Raw genomic sequence first — 12,135 nt, 5'->3', positions numbered from 1 at the left:
CCTCAGCACCACATAAAAATAAATACAAGATCCATTTATAACTAAAAATATTGAAAAAATACACTCTACTGTCATGCATATCTATAAAGAACAAATAAAAAATTTTAAAAAAGGAAATAGAGGAGGAAATGGGAGGGAATAGAAGAGATGAGAAGGAAGGATAAGGGAGGGGCAACATTAAAGTGGAACCTTCAGTAGGAGACTGTAAGAAATCCTCTGAATTTTGGAAATAATTAATAGCCATATAACACCTTAGTTATTTGGATTCATGTAGACATTTAAATTCAAAGTTATTATAATTCTCCACTTATCAGACCAACCAACTGGGATTGACAACCTGGCTGAGGATTTCTTCTCAAATATCACTTCTCTTTAACAACAAGTTTTTTTTTTTTTTTAAATTTCAAAACAGAATATTTGAAGATAAACTGAGTTTTTTACTTAGTCATCATATAATATATAAATTTCTTAGGGACTAAGAATGTTAAATCAAATGTGGATTATACAGCATAAATATCACTACTTCAGAATACATAGAAGTTTTATTTTGACAGTTCCTTTCATTGGAGTATGTGAAAGATCAGAATGAAGATTTTAATTTTTAATATCTTGCATACATGTATATATAAAAATAACAAGTACATTCTTTCAAATTCTTATCTCCAATGCATTAAATCCTTGATTATTTTTCCTGTGAATCTGTCCATCTTAGCAAAAACAAGATTATGCATGATATCTGCTATGCTAATGTCTGAAAATATGCCATAACATTTGTGAACATTAAAAAAATGTGAGAAAATGCCATTTTTCACCATAAAAAGACTAATGAAAAAATACTTATTTGGTAATTTTTCAGAAGTTTTTTTTTTCCTTGCATATTTTTTTTTCTTTTAATTTGGCTCAGCCAACCATTCTGCCTCCATTGTGGTCTTTCCAAAGTTAATTTTCTTAAAGTTTCTGAAGTTTTCCTCAGATAGTATCCACCTACCTACCTATTAAAGCCTTTGTGCAGAATTATTCATCTGAGGGATGATAGATTATACCTTCTAAATGAAAGGGGGAAAACAAAAAGAACTTGAATCCAAGCTAAAACATGAAACTCTTTGATACAACTTTGACTTTTAAAAATGTGGTTAAAAGGTAAGGTTCTGAAGTTAGACCTGAATTTAAATCCCAAATCTTTAACTTTATAGCTAACTGATTTGAAGAAAATTACTTCTCTGAGCCTCAGTTTTCTGATCTATAAGATGGGAGCAAAAATGGCATCTAATTCATAGGGCGTTATGAAGATTAAAAATGATAATGCATGAAATATACTTGGTACATAGCCTAACCCATGCTCTGAATGTACTTTTAATATCCTTACTAAAATTTATTAAAATATCATTTAATTCTCTCCCTTTTTTCCCTCCCCCTTGCCCCTCATAACCTCTTATAATTTTATGTATCATTGAAGGTCTCCTACCATTTCCATATGCTTTCCCTTCTCTCTCCGTTTCTCTCCCCCATTCGTCTTTGTTTACTGTAGTCTTTTCCTCATGCTCTTCCTTCCTGTTCTGTTCTTAGTTGCTCTCTTTATATCAAAGCAGACATTTGGCATTTGTTTTTTAGGGCTTGGCTAGCTTCGCTTAGCATAATCTGCTCTAATGCCATCCATTTCCCTGCAAATTCTATGATTTTGTCATTTCTTAGTGCTGCATAATACTCCATTGTGTATAGATGCCACATTTTTTTTTATTGGTTGTTCACAACATTACAAAGCTCTTGACAAATCATATTTCATACATTAGAATCAAGTGGGTTATGAACTCCCATTTTTACCCCAAATACAGATTGCAGAATCACATCGGTTACACATCACATTTTTACATATTGCCATATTAGTGACTGTTGTATTCTGCTACCTTTCCTATCCTCTACTATCCCCCCTCCCCTTCCCTCACATCTTCTCTCTCTACCCCATCTACTGTAATTCATTTCCCTCCATGATTGTTATCCCATTCCCCTCATAACCTCTTATATATAATTTTGTATAACAATGAGGGTCTCCCTCCATTTCCATGTGATTTCCCTTTTTTTTCTCCCTTTCCCTCCCGCCTCATGTCTCTGTTTAATGTTAAACTTTTCTTCCTGCTCTTCCTCCCTGTTCTGTTCTTAGTTGCTCTCATTATATCAAAGAAGACATTTGGTATTTGTTTTTTAGGGATTGGCTAGCTTCACTAAGCATAATCTGCTCTAGTGCCATCCATTTCCCTGCAAATTCCGTGATTTTGTCATTTTTTTAGTGCTGCGTAATACTCCATGGTGTATAAATGCCACATTTTTTTTATCCATTCATCTATTGAAGGGCATCTTGGTTGGTTCCACAGTCTAGCAATTGTGAATTGTGCTGCTATGAACATTGATGTGGCAGTATCCCTGTAGTATGCTCTTTTAAGGTTTTCAGGAAATAGTCCGAGAAGGGCAATAGCTGGGTCAAATGGTGGTTCCATTCCCAGCTTTCCCAGGAATCTCCATACTGCTTTCCAAATTGGCCGCACCCGTTTGCAGTCCCACCAGCAGTGTACAAGAGTACCCTTTTCCCCACATCCTCGCCAGCACTCGTTGTTGTTTGACTTCGTCATGGCTTCCAATCTTACTGGGGAGAGGTGGTATCTTAGGGTGGTTTTGATTTGCATTTCCTTGACTGCTAGAGATGGTGAGCATTTTTTCATGTACTTGTTGATTGATTGTATGTCCTCCGCTGTGAAATGTCTGTTCATGTCCTTGGCCCATTTGTTGATTGGGTTGTTTGTTTTCTTATTGTCTAATTTTTTGAGTTCTTTGTATACTCTGGATATTAGGGCTCTATCTGAAGTGTGAGGAGTAAAAATTTGTTCCCAGGATGTAGGCTCCCTATTTACCTCTCTTATTGTTTCTCTTGATGAGAAAAAACTTTTCAGTTTAAGGAAGTCCCATTTGTTGATTCTTGTTATTAACTCTTGTGCTATGGGTGTCCTATTAAGGAATTTTGAGCCCGACCCCACAATCTGTAGATCGGAGCCAACTTTTTCTTCTATCAGATGGAGAGTCTCTGATTTGATATCTAGCTCCTTTATCAACTTTGAGTTGACTTTTGTGCATGGCAAGAGTAGGGGATTCAGTTTCATTTTGTTGCATATGGATTTCCAGTTTTCCCAACACCATTTGTTGAAGATGCTATCCTTTCTCCATTGCATGTTTTTAGCTCCTTTATCAAATATAAGATAGTTGTAGCTTTGTGGATTAGTCTCTGTGTCCTCTATTCTGTACCATTGGTCCACCCGCCTGTTCTGGTACCAGTACCATGCTGTTTTTATTACTATTGCTCTGTAATATAGTTTGAAATCTGGTATCGCTATACCACCTGATTCACACTTCCTGCTTAGAATTGTTTTTGCTATTCTGGGTCTTTTATTTTTCCATATGAATTTCATGATTGCTTTATCTATTTCTACAAGAAATGCTGTTGGGATTTTGATTGGCATTGCATTGAACCTATAGAGAACTTTTGGTAATATCGCCATTTTGATGATGCTAGTTCTGCCTATCCATGGACAAGGTATATTTTTCCATCTTCTAAGATCCTCTTCTATTTCTTTCTTTAGGGTTCTGTAGTTTTCATTGTATAGGTCTTTCACCTCTTTTGTTAGGTTGATTCCCAAGTATTTTATTTTTTTTGAGGATATTGTGAATGGAGTGTTTTTCCTCATTTCCGTTTCAGAAGTTTTGTGTCGCGACCCCCTTGCCCGCAAGGAAGACGCAACACCGGGAATCTTCTTACAGCTGTTTATTCAAGCTCTCGAGAGTTCTTCTAATCTCCCAGAAGCCCCTCCCAGCCTTAATAAAGTATCCAAACACCCAATGCGAAGCTGCCACGTGGAGCTTTCTCGTAGGGTGTCAAAGAACCATGTGCCAACTCTCCCAAAGAAGGAGTTGTTTATCACAGACCACCACAAGGCCAGCGCCATCTTGTAATGGCGGCTCGCCACAGTTCCCCCTTTCGTTTACTAAAAACAAAACAGGCAAGAGTAGAGGTGAATCGCCATTACTCATACGAAGCCTTCAACCAGGAACCTCATCAGACCCAAGCAGGTCAGGACGTTCCCACATGACCGTTATTGGCTGAATATGAAAACAGACACCACAAAGCTGTTAAGGCCCTGTGAGCTGGCCTCCTTGACGTGCATACAAATCAGGGCTGGATCCAAGCCCTGGGGGCCGGGGGGAATCCACTGCCAGCAGTTTTTTCCTTCTGTTTATAGCACGTCAAAGGGAATCAAGTAGCCCCTGTCTTAGGTCGTTCACTGCCCTTACATTGCTTACCCGTCTTTGGGGAGGCCCCATTCCCCTGTCTTAGGTTGCAGTGCAAGCGTGAAAGTTGCCCGTCTCTGGGTACTACAAGATCAGCTCGTTGTTGCCAAGGCGTTTAATGGTATCTACTCAGCCAGTCATGATTAGGTCTCTGAGGCTGAACTGTGGCTGTATAGAAATACAACGACAAACAAGTTGGCAACACCCTAAAAGAAAGGCACGGGTCATAGAGCGATAGAAAAGTACTAGCGTGGAAACCCATCTGTGTGCAATGGCAGTAAAGCCGGCAGAGTGCAAGGGCTTTCCAACACTAGGAGAATAACAAGGAAGGACATGTCGTTCCCAGTGCAATGTCCGTAAAACTTGGGGTGCAACGACCATGTCAAAGGTTTACTGTTTAATTTGTGCAAGCCAAACTTGAGGTGAGTTGCCAGTTTCCAAAGCTGCAAGTGCTTGTATAATCATAGCTTTATCGCGAGCATTGCGGGCCTTAAGGCGGCAGAGAAACCACAAGCAGAGAACCATACCGAAGCAACACATTGCGCCAAAAATGCCTACCCCCACCCACTCTTTAAAAAAGGAAAAGGCAGAAGATATCCAATCAGTGAATTGACCCAACGTTATGGGATCAACGTGGGTACTATTCAAGACAGCTATCTGGGTTAGTTGAGACTGGATCATGTCTTCCGCTGCCATGGACCAATTTCCGGCCAAGTATTCTCCGATGATACGGGAGGCATTCCTGGAATCATTAAATCTGACAGAGGTTATGCATAAATGTGCACGTTGATCAACACAGCCCAAAAGCACCAAATCAGCCAATTCTTCTACCTGAGCTTGGAGTAAATCTATTCTTTGGTTGGCAGCTAAGATCCCTGACAAAATATGTTGATTAATTGCATTTTGGGACTCAAGTATCATAGAAGTTTGTTGAACAACTTGATTAACGGAGGCAGCAGTCTGCACTTGATTGGCCATGGCCACTCCGGCCGCGACCGCTGCAGCAGCAGATACCGCCACGGCTGTCACTATAGCAGCTGTGATTCCAAAATCCCTGCGGACTCTAAGTAGCTCAACAATGGGGAATTTATCAGGGTCCGCAATAACTGGGATTGGAACAAAGGTTGGAATTTTCATAACCACTGCTACAGCCGAAGAACCATCCCAACATTCAGATAAGAAACAATTAACATTAAAACAATCCAGCATTTCTGACGAGGTGTCATTAGCCAAAAGGAGTAAGAACGGAGATTGAACACAAACCGCTGCAGGGGGCAATGTGGCATTATCCAACAGAGAGTTGAACGAAACAGATGTGAGTCTACTACCTCGCTCACTCTCGTAAACAGTGCCAAAAACATTAGCCAACCAACTTTTGGCTCCCAGCAATTGAGCCAGTGCAGAAATATCAGCTGAAGCCCCCTTTGTGTTGGAAATCAGCCATTGAAACCAGGACCAACCCACTCCTGTAGAGGAGTTGGCACTGTTGCTAAAGTCATAAACATACCTCTTAAGAGAGGGGGAAAGGGAGAAACCTTTAGCAACTTGACGTTTCTCCCAAGAATAATCCTGACAAGGCGTGAATGTTGGGGGGAAACCAAGATTAGGGGTACAGTAAGGAGAAGCCTTAAAATGAGTGGCATAAGGAAGTCCACTAGAATATGGGGGCATTGGAATTAGTACCTCGGAGATACTAGCCAAGGTAGTTGTGGTTAAAGCAGAGCTATTTACGGAGGTTCCTGAGCCTGATTGTTCCCCTGAGACTACTTGGCCCAATACAGTACTGAGAATGCTCCCTGAGACTTGACTGGACTGCAATGGATTGTCCCAGTTAGTCAAATTCTTGGTCTTAAGACGGATACAATGAGCGTTCCCAAGGCTAAAACAAAACACTCCTGTGAGATTAACTTGAGATTGATTGTAAATGCGTTCCACGTCCCCTCTAGGAGAGGCACAGGGCGCAGACATCTCACACGAGGTAGAGAAAAGAGTGGGAAGGACACTGGAATTACCGTGAACCGGCATCGGCATTGGCCAAGCCCGTGCCACCGCCCACCATTGCATTGGTGTCGTCTGTGTCATCGGCATCAGCACCAGAGCCAGAGCACTCAGCAGAATGAAGATCCTCATCACGGGATTGCTGTGGTAATTCTTGTTGCTGAGTAGCTGGCGTCAGGACTCTTCTTGTCAGGCGTTCAGGGACCCACAATGGTTCCGTGCGATCCTGGGGAAAAACACATACGGATCCTCGTGCCCATGTCAGCACGGGGTCGGGGCCGTTCCATTGGCCCGTAAGAACATCTTTCCACTTAACATAGCCAATCACAGAGGGCTGAGGGAACACATGTCTATCGGCCGCAGAGCGACCATGAATATCCAAATTCAAAAAATTAATAGTAAAGAGAGCTAAGGACAAGCATTCTTTAGGAGTATGTCCAGCTCCTATTCCCCCTTTTTGTTTTTGTAAAGTTTCCTTTAAGGTGCGATGAGCACGCTCAACAATGCCTTGTCCTTGAGGATTGTAAGGCAGACCATGAGTAAGTTGCACTCCCATAGTAGAACAAAAGGACGTGAATTGTCTGCCAGTATAAGCAGGTCCATTGTCAGTCTTAAGGGACGTGGGCGCACCCCACGCCGCCCAGGCTTCCAGGCAATGAGTGATGACATTACGTGCCTTTTCTCCTGATAACGCAGAAGCATGAATAACTCCAGAGTACGTATCAACAGAAACATGGACATACTTGAGGTTACCAAAGTCAGGTATATGTGTCACATCCATTTGCCAGACAACCAGTGGCTTCAACCCCCGTGGGTTCACTCCATAGGTAGGGGGATGAAGAAATGTGACACAATGGGGACAGTGCAATACTATCTGCCGAGCATCTGCTCTAGAAATGGAAAAACGCCTGCGCAGTGTTAAAGCATTAACATGGAAATTTTGGTGAAACAATTTAGCCTCTTCTAAGGAGGAAGCCAAACAGATCAACTGACCTCGAGTGGCTGAGTCCGCACAGGCATTACCCTGTGATAATGGACCAGGGAGAGAGGTGTGAGCCCGGATGTGCATTGGATAAAAGGGAGCAGTGCGGCTACAGATAAGCCGTCGAAGCTGATTAAAGTAAGCAGATACATTACGGGCATCACTAATAGCTCCCACAGCCTCTAGGATTTTTAGTGCTTGCACCACATAGATGGAGTCCGAAATGAGATTAAAAGGAAAAGAACACTGTTTAAACACCTCAATAACAATTTGCAGTTCTACCCATTGTGGATTTCCAGGAGCAAATTGATGCTGGACAGGGGGAGAATCATTAATGACATAAGCTCCCATTCCAGACTTGGAACCATCAGTAAAAATATTAACAGCCCCCGGAATTGGACTGGATGAAGTTACTTTAGGGAAAATAATAGGATGTTCCTTAACAAAATGGAGCAACGGATGAGAAGGGTAATGATTATCAATATCCCCTTGAAACGAACAACATAGAATAGCCCAGTTATCTAGAGTAGCACACAAAACATTAAGTTGAGCTTTAGTATAGGGTATAATAAGAGAAGAAGGTGATTGTCCGAAAAATTGAATGCTTTGTTGAATCCCTTTAAGTGCTAATGCTGCAACAGCATCAGGATAATATTCTAAGGATTTTCCTGGGGATACATGTGGGTGTATCCATAGCAAAGGTCCATCTTGCCATAGTACTCCAGTAGGCTGCCGCATAGTGGCAAGCACACATAATTGAAAAGGTTTATCACTCTGGAGCCTGCATAAAGTGGCATGTTGTATAGCTTCTTCTACTGTCATAAGGGCCGCTCTAGCCTCTTTGGTGAGGCTACGAGGGGAAGTAAGATCTGGATCACCTTTAAGAGTAGCATACAAAGGCTGTAGTACAACATTAGAAATATGTAAATATCCTCGTATCCAATTAATATCTCCCAGCAGTTTCTGAAAATCATTTAGAGTTTGAAGATCCTGAGTTCGTATGGTGATTTTTTGTGGTTGTAATTTGTCATACCCAATTGTTGCTCCCAAATACTTAATAGAATCTCCTGTTTGAACCTTTTCAGGTGCTATATGCAGCCCACATTGTGCTAACAACTTCACGAGGTCGTCATAGGCCTCATGAACTGTTTGTTCTGATTTAGCAGCCAATAATACATCATCCATATAATGAATGATCTTGATGGAGGAGTACTTTTGTCTGAGGGGCACAAGTGTCTTCCCTACATACATCTGACACATTGTGGGACTATTAGCCATTCCCTGCGGCAACACTATCCACTCAAACCTTTGATCTGGTTCCTCGTGGTTACACGAGGGAAGGGTAAAGGCAAAACGCTGCGAGTCTTTAGGATGTAAAGGAATAGAAAAGAAACAGTCTTTAATGTCAATAACAATAATGTGCCAGCCTTGAGGAACAGAAGAGAGCAGAGGCAGCCCTCTCTGAATGGGCCCCATAGGTTGCAATTGAGCATTAACCGCTCGTAGATCATGCAGTAGGCGCCACTTCCCTGATTTTTTCCTAATGACAAATATGGGAGTATTCCATGGAGAAGTAGAGGGTTGGATGTGACCCAAGTCAAGTTGTTCTTTAACTAGAGCATGGGCTGCTGCCAGTTTAACCGAGGGAAGAGGCCACTGAGGCACCCAAACAGGCTCCTCGGTGAGCCATGTTATGGGTATTTGAGCCTCAGCGGCCCCTAGGAAAAACCCAGACCAAATCTGTCAAGCTTTTGATGACCTTGTACAGGATGCTTACGTCCCTGTAAATGTTTTCCTAGTCCTAAACCTGGCCTATACCCCATATTGTGCATAATTTGTTGGGACACTGGGGAATAGTCATTACTAAGAGTGAACCCCATGTCTTTCATCAGGTCACAGCCCCATAAAGAGATAGGTAAATTAAGTACATAAGGCTGAAAAGTACCATGATGTCCTTCCGGGTCCTTCCAGGAAAGATGTCTACAGCTAACCTGAGGAGCCTGGGCATATCCAAGTCCTCTCAGAGATTGATCAGAAGTCTGCACTGGCCATCCCTTAGACCAGTCCTTAAGTGCAATGATGCTACGATCTGCACCTGTATCAAGTAAGCCCACAATTGATTTACCTTCTATGCTTAATTCCAAAGTAGGGCGATTACTCATATCTAGTGACAAATAAGCACAATTCCCTCCGGTGGTACCAATCTCATTCCCTGTCCGTGACTTTGAGTCTGCAGGGAAATGATCATGTAAACTAGGCAAAACCAGTAATTGAGCAATCCGATCTCCTGGGGAGATGGACACAATGCCTTTTGGAGCTTCCACCATAACCTTTACTATCCCTACAGTATCAGGACTTATGACTCCAGGGAAAACATGAAGACCTTGCAAAATGGAAGATGCACGTCCAATTAGCAAACCTACAGTGCCAGGTGGTAGAGGCCCTTTGAACTCAGTTTCCACCAATTGGACTCCCATCTTAGGTGTTAACACGAGTCTGGAGGTGGAACAGAGGTCCAATCCCGCGGCACCTGTAGTGGCTCTCCGCGTTTCATGGGATGGCGTAGAGATGGCCATGTCTCGGGTTCGGGTGTGACATTCTCCACTGCCCCATATATTTGCGGGCCCTGGGGTCGGGGGCCCCGTCGGCCGTTTTTTGGCCCAGCTGAAATAAGCTGTCCATGGATGTCCCTCACTGATGTACACTCTTTTGCCCAATGCTTCCCCCTTTTGCACCTTGGACACAATCCCGGTGATCGAAGGCCAGTGGAAGGGCCACCGTGAGGAGGTCCAGTAAAATTGACATTTTTGGGACACTCACGTCTGATATGACCGGGTTGACCACAATGGAAGCATGTTCTGGCGGCAGGATTGCCCCCTTTTGCAATCCGAAGGACAGCAGCTGCAAGACCTGCATTAGTTAAAGGCCCTCCAATCTCTCTACACACTTTCATCCATACTTCTATGCCTTTGTTCTTATAAGGAGCGATTGCTGCTTTACATTCCTTGGTGCATTGCTCAAAGACCAATTGCTTAACAAGGGGCATGGCTCTATCAGGATCCCCAAAAATCTTGCCAGCAGCATCCACCATCCTTGCTACGAAATCTGAAAAGGGTTCTGTAGGGCCTTGTAAAATCTTGGTCAAATTACCAGACACTTCTCCTCTATTTGGAAGTGACTTCCATGCCCGAATGCAAATGTTATTAATTTGATCATATACCTCAGGAGGGAATCCTGTCTGTTGATTAGCAAATCTACCTTGCCCCAAAAGCATGTCCTTATCCCAATGAGGATGTCCTGCTGCATGGTTTTGGGCGGCCTGCTCTATTGCGCCCTCTAGCATAAATGCTCTCCAGTCCAAATACTTGCCCGGAGAAACACAAGCCCGAACAAGGCTAGCCCAATCAGAGGGAGTCATACAGAATCTAGACAGACTCTCCACCTGAGTTAATGTGAAGGCGGCATCCACCCCATAAGTGCGTACAGACTCTGCCAGGGTCTTCACAATTTTGAAATCTAAAGGCTCCGAAAATCTTCCCCTATTCTCATCCTGAAAAACTGGATAAGCAAGACCCATCTCAGCGTTAACAGCCTTCCATGTTTGAGCATGGAAAGCCCTCCCCGAAACACCCCCACCATACGGCGGTGGGTCCGGAGGATCACATTTCTTGAGCCCCGGTCTATCTTCGTTCCCTTCTCCAGCAGCTAAACTCCCTAGCTGGCGAGACAGCCTCCCAAGCTCCTCCTCCTCATCCTCCTCTTCTTCTGACCCGCTTCCACATGGGGGTGTGCGCAGCGCACTGAGATCTGGATACAAGCGTTTCCTCCCCTGCTTCTCGCTCCGCACGCTCCCATCCTCCCGAGATACCTCACCTCTTGTCAGAGATAATCGTCTCCTCCCCTGTTTCACGCTCCGCACACTCCCATCCTCCTGAGATATCGCACTGCCTGCTGTCTCCGATTTCTCCTCATGTAACTTTTCTAAAACCTCCTGTCCTTCAGCAAGTGCGTCATGACATCTGCCATCTGTGAGGCAACTACGGACTATCTTCCAAAGGGGAATCACCCCACCCTCCAATATGCCCTGCTCACAAGCAAAGTCAAGATCCTTGCCCAATTTATCCCAACAAGGCATAGTAAGGCTGCCCGAATATGCAAACCACGGTGCAGCAACATCTACTTTCTGCAAAAATCTCTGTAAGATACTATGTTTCACTTTCAGGCCTTTGGAACGTAACAGGCCGTCTAGTGCCAGAAGAAGCGGGCTTGAAGATGTGACACCCATGACACAGCAACAGAACAGATACAGAGGACAAAACGAAAGTACACAGAAACAAAAGAAAAGTACACAGTGCAGCTGCAATAAAATATGAGGCTCTCTCTGTCTTTGTAGAGGAGCTGACTCCGCTTTGATTGCGGGTCCCACTAACCGGGACTATCAGGTCCCGCCCACCGGGACTGTCGTGTCCCACCCACGGGGACTGTCGGGTCCCACCCACGGGGACTGTGGGGTCCCACTTACCGGGACTGTTCAGTGCACCACCTCTGACGACTTGCAAGTTTTGATTTTCCCGGGTTTCGGCACCACTTGTCGCGACCCCCTTGCCCGCAAGGAAGACGCAACACCGGGAATCTTCTTACAGCTGTTTATTCAAGCTCTCGAGAGTTCTTCTAATCTCCCAGAAGCCCCTCCCAGCCTTAATAAAGTATCCAAACACCCAATGCGAAGCTGCCACGTGGAGCTTTCTCGTAGGGTGTCAAAGAACCATGTGCCAACTCTCCCAAAGAAGGAGTTGTTTATCACAGACCACCACAAGGCCAGC

This window comes from Spermophilus citellus (assembly GCF_964194105.1).
Source record: "Spermophilus citellus genome assembly, chromosome: X".
Taxonomy (NCBI): Eukaryota; Metazoa; Chordata; class Mammalia; order Rodentia; family Sciuridae; genus Spermophilus; species Spermophilus citellus.
The sequence above is the reverse complement of the archived record's forward strand: the minus strand, read 5'-3'. Positions refer to the sequence as shown.